The sequence below is a fragment of the Bidens hawaiensis genome, unplaced genomic scaffold (assembly GCF_021521415.1).
Source record: "Bidens hawaiensis isolate Kalapana, Puna unplaced genomic scaffold, B.hawaiensis_p1.1 tig00015556_1, whole genome shotgun sequence".
Lineage (NCBI taxonomy): Eukaryota > Viridiplantae > Streptophyta > Magnoliopsida > Asterales > Asteraceae > Bidens > Bidens hawaiensis.
In genome coordinates this window covers 276,309-281,355 of record NW_027492394.1, presented here as the reverse complement: position 1 = coordinate 281,355, position 5,047 = coordinate 276,309, and the positions used below count along the sequence as shown (strand labels likewise).

At 34.7% G+C, this 5,047-nt stretch overlaps 1 pseudogene across 1 annotated transcript; it reads right to left on the bottom strand.

The window, feature by feature from the left end:
• Positions 1-1,007: 1,007 nt before the first annotated feature.
• On the bottom strand, positions 1,008-3,320 carry LOC143549399 (trifunctional UDP-glucose 4,6-dehydratase/UDP-4-keto-6-deoxy-D-glucose 3,5-epimerase/UDP-4-keto-L-rhamnose-reductase RHM1-like; annotated as a pseudogene). The gene is made up of 2 exons (XR_013138132.1): positions 1,672-3,320; positions 1,008-1,515 (listed from the first exon to the last, which is right to left on the bottom strand). The product of XR_013138132.1 is annotated as a trifunctional UDP-glucose 4,6-dehydratase/UDP-4-keto-6-deoxy-D-glucose 3,5-epimerase/UDP-4-keto-L-rhamnose-reductase RHM1-like (transcript).
• Between the last annotated feature and the right edge of the window lie 1,727 nt (positions 3,321-5,047).

Here is a 5,047-nt window from a genome sequence, read left to right as displayed (position 1 = left end):
TATAAAAAGTCATTTACGTAATGTATGATGAATGATTATTGTATTGAATCTGTTTACTATAAAACTATTTGATAAGTTATTGAGAATGTATTAGTATTAAATCGCATCTAAAATTTGCTGAAATATTATAAAAGAACTTACACATTTCATGACATATAACCAAATCTATAATATATATAAACGAAAACATAAAAATCTACGTGTCGCGATGTGGTTGCTCTCCCTTTTTTTGGAGTCACCAGATTTGCTTGATTTTTAAATAGAGGTTTCTCATGCATTTGACACGAATTCATGGGTATGGGTCTTACCAAACCCAGATATTCTTTAAACGGGTTATAACATCTCCATAAATAAAAAATTATTTTAACCAAATTATTGATGTAAAAATCCTATAAAATAGGATATACTAAAAATTAATATCTTATTTATTTAAAAAAAGATATATATATTATTTAAATTAAAAAACCAATTTGATAGTAAAAAAAATAAACGGGTCTTGGGTCTCTTTAAACCATAAGTATATTATTAACTTTTATAAATATTATTTATAATTAAAAAACCAATTTTATAGTGAAAGAAATAAACAGGTCTTGGGTTTCATCAAAACGATATAGTTTTTAAACCGAGTTATAACATCTCATTTATTTGTCAAACAATTTATCATTAACCATAAGTATATTATTAACTTTCATACAATAAAAAATATAAATACAAAAAATAAATAACTATTAGAACAAATAACATAAAACAATCCCCGTAATACGGGGAATAAAAACTAGTACTAAATAAATATGATAACTGCATAACGCATCCGTACGTAATGGATGAAAGTAATAAGAAATAAAAAGAAACAGCCATATAAACATCTTGTGTACAATATTCTAAATTGGTCACGCATACCTGCAAATTTTCATATGTTCCAAAATGTTTTCTTTTTCCATGAATAGATTTGAAATATATTGTAACAAGTTCCTTAATTGATATTATTATTCTCTGAAATAAAGACAAGTCTCGAATACTCTTTCCATATAAATTATTAATAGCAACAAACAATCATGACTCATGAGACTAAATCAATGTTTCTTGTTTGGTGAAAATACGTACTTAACCAATGATTCCTTAATCGACAGCAATTCGGGAAACTCTTTCTTCAACTTAGACGCATCCAACTCATTATTACTTCTCGGTACCACAATCACTCGACTTTGTTCTTCGAGCGTAAAATTTTTCCATTTAAATTCCGGGTTTATATACTCTATACAACTCCAATACTTCATTATGACTCAAAACCCCCGGGTTTGTAAAATTCCAAATACCCTTTAAATTCCGCTTAGCCATTTCAATCGAAATGGGCAAAAGCTCGTCCAAAATAGTCATCGAGTTTGGAATGTCTACAACTTTATCATACCGCGTTATTTTAGTTATAAAATTACGTGGGTTGTTAAGGTCTGAAGATATTGCCATTCGGACCCGAAGCGTGCACACATTGTCATATTCTTTTAGTAGCTCCTCAGCCTGTAAAAATAAGAAAAAAAATGTCACCATATTAATTTCATATTTAGGTTACTAGACATTCAAGAAAACCTTCATAAACCTACACTACAAACACTAATATGATATACATTCTAATAACAAGTTTATAAAAAAATGATTAGTAATTAGTGAACTTACCATAGCTTTGGTTTTGGAATAGAATGAACCGGTGAAATTGGGTGTGTCTTCTTCTTTAAACCCGATACCCGAACCTTCAGGATGTTTATCATCGTATTCGAATATGCATCCGGTGGCAAAGTTCATCATCAAGATCCCGTTTTCCCTACAAACATCCGCTAAGTTTAACGTTCCCAAGACATTCGTACGAATCATCTCGGGTTTGTGAGATTCACACCAATCCGCATTTGGTCGACCCGTGACACCAGCCGCATTAAACACATGCGTCGGTTTAACATTTTTAATATCAGAAACTATTTGGGCCCGGTTCTCCAACCGACCCGTTCCATACTCGTATTCAATCCCTTGCTTCTCGCATATTTTCCCTAGCAACCCACCGAATCCACTCGGTTTTCCCGTAAATCAAGAACTTCAAACCCGGTTTATTAACCGGGCTTGACCCGGTTCTCGAAACGGGCCCCACTTTTTGTACATTTTCACACACTTCCACCACTCGTTCGACTCCACCTGGCATCATTAGCATACGTGGGTGCGGGACCAGCGCACCCGACACGTCACCCCACCAATCCGGGTTGCTAGTATACCAATCCATGGTCTTTTTCAAACCCTCCTGCCATGTGGTTCTTTCAACCCAACACAATCTTTTAAGCTTTTCATCATCTAAATAGTATCTTTGATCATTAAACGGTCTGTTTTCGACAAACTTAATACTGGACTCATGATCAAGATTAAACAGATTGCATATATCTTTCGCAACATCAAGAACCCGTCTTTCTTTCTTCGTTCCAATGTTATAAACATGACCAACTTCACCTTTATGCAGAATGACTTCAAAAGCTTCTGCAACATCTTCACAGTACAGATAGCTTCTAACATTCGACCCGTCACCATGAATTGTTAACGGTTTCCTTTTCATTGCCAACATAACGAATTTCGGTATCAGTTTCTCCGGATACTGATTCGGCCCATAAACATTGTTCCCTCTGGTTGTAATAACCGGCAGCCCGTATGATCTCCCATAAGCCATCACAAGCATCTCTGCACCGGCTTTCGTGGCTGAATACGGGTTCGTAGGAAGAAGCTGTGAAGCCTCATGGTTTCCCACAACCGTGTGTTCATCAGTCTCACCATACACCTCATCAGTGCTGACATGGATAAACCGTCTGATCTGGCGAGTAACTTTGCAGGCTTCTAAAAGCACATGTGTGCCATAAATATTGTTTTTGGTGAACTCGAAGCTGTTACCGAACGAGTTGTCGACGTGTGTTTGTGCTGCAAAGTGCATAATGGTATCGATTGACTCGGTTATTAACAAGTGGTTGACTAGATCAGTACTCGCGATATCGCCTTTAACGAATTTGAAATTAGGGGATTGTTTAGAGGGGTTTAGGTTATTGAGGTTTGAGCAGTAATCGAGCTTGTCGAGACGACAATGTTGTAATGGGGATAGGTTCTAACGAGGCGGTTAGCGACATGAGAGGCGATGAATCCAGCTGCACCGGTGATGAGGATGTTTTTCGGTGTATAAGTGGTCATAGTGAAGCAATCTGAATATAAACAATTTCAACAATTAATGTCACTTAGTTAAGATCTACAAATGCTGAAACCTATGATCAACATTTAAAATCAAAGGCATCAAATAATATTGTTAATCACTAGAATAGCCTAAAAGCTGGCTTAACTTAACAGTTGAATATCAAAATGGTTTAAACTGAAGCAGATATGTATATCAACTTAGTAATAAATTGAAGATATACGAACTTACTTGAAGTTGTTGCTTCGGATCCGAATTCGTATATATGAATTTGAGCGCGGAGAGGTTTATTTATAGTAGAAGATTAGAGCGCGTATGAATAAACTAGCTGGATGCAATGGGTAATGACTAATAAATAATGTGACACTTCACGCCTTTTGTTTATTTATTTTTTATTTTTATAATTCACTTATCACCGGTTCATCCAAAATTTTTGATAACCTGCTTCCTGAGCCACTTGAAAAATCGCGTTACCTTGGGCTGGACCACAAGTTGAGGTGCATAAACCGGATTTTTCAAATACCCGGTTTTGAGTATGGAATCGGGTTCGGGTATAACCGGGTATTTAAATGTCTTATTTTCGGGTTTTTTTTGGGATTTTTTCCAGGTATTTTTCGGATATTTTTGTCACATATATTTTGGGTAATTTCGGGTATAGATCGAGTATTTGAAAAACTCGGTTTCAGGTATTGGGAAAACCTTGTTCCGGGTATGGAACCGGTTCTGGTTTGCGGGTATTACCGGGTATAAATCAGGTCCGGTTCTGGGTACGGATTTTGGTATTACCGGCTAAAGTTGTCGGTGTTATGTTTCAAGTTAAATTCTCCTAAAATATTAATATTAATTTTTAAATATTGCCGTCGATTTTTAATTTTCTTGAATTTATGCAGTATAAAGATTTTATATTGCATAAATGGGCTTTAACTAATTTATTTTACACACAACATCAAATCGGTGTGTATGAATGTGACGGCCGCTCAAAGACCACATTAGTGGTTTTTTTGGATCGTCCGGATAGAGTGGCCAGTGACTAGGTGGAAAAGAGACCAAGAGAAAGTGAGCCAAGTTCGATAGCCAGGATGAGAGCCGAGGTGTTGCGTCTAACTTTTAGCACGCAATGAAAAAAAGTGTAGTTAAATAACCCATGTTGAATAGGCGACATAGTGCAACGCAGATGTGTACATGCTTACAAGCGATGGCAGTGTATCATAACAAATATTTTTGTTAGATTAGATATTAACAACTTTAACAAAAAATTTCAAATAGATTACAGCTGCATAATAGAGCATCGCAATCTATTAATAAAAAAATATATATATTCTATTAAGCTTCATTCAAGCCAAGTAACAATATTACCTAGTTCAAGACACGATTGTTAAACTTTGATTGACATACTTCTACTTCAGTTAGAGCATGCATATAATATAGATCGACTGTGGAATAAAGAAAACATCTAAAACACCATTGAAATTGCTGTAATGAAGAAAAAAAGTTGATAAAAACAATATGTAGTTATTATATTTAGAGGGTGGCTATTTATCAATCTATATGTTTTTGTGAGTGTATAAATCGACAAAAACACTAAAATAAATGTTTGTAAGTAAAATAAAGATATAGAGAGAGAATTAGATGTTTTAGGTTTTTAAAAGATAATCAAAGTTTAGAGAAAAATGATGTATTTGGTTAATTATATATATAGTTGGTTGGTGTGAATTGAGTTCATCAACTTAATTTACCAATTATTTATAATTATATCAACTATTTTAACATAATTATATGAACCCAACAACTTTTGGTTTGCCTGACGTGCAGCTTTTGGTTCGCCTGACGTGCGACACCGAT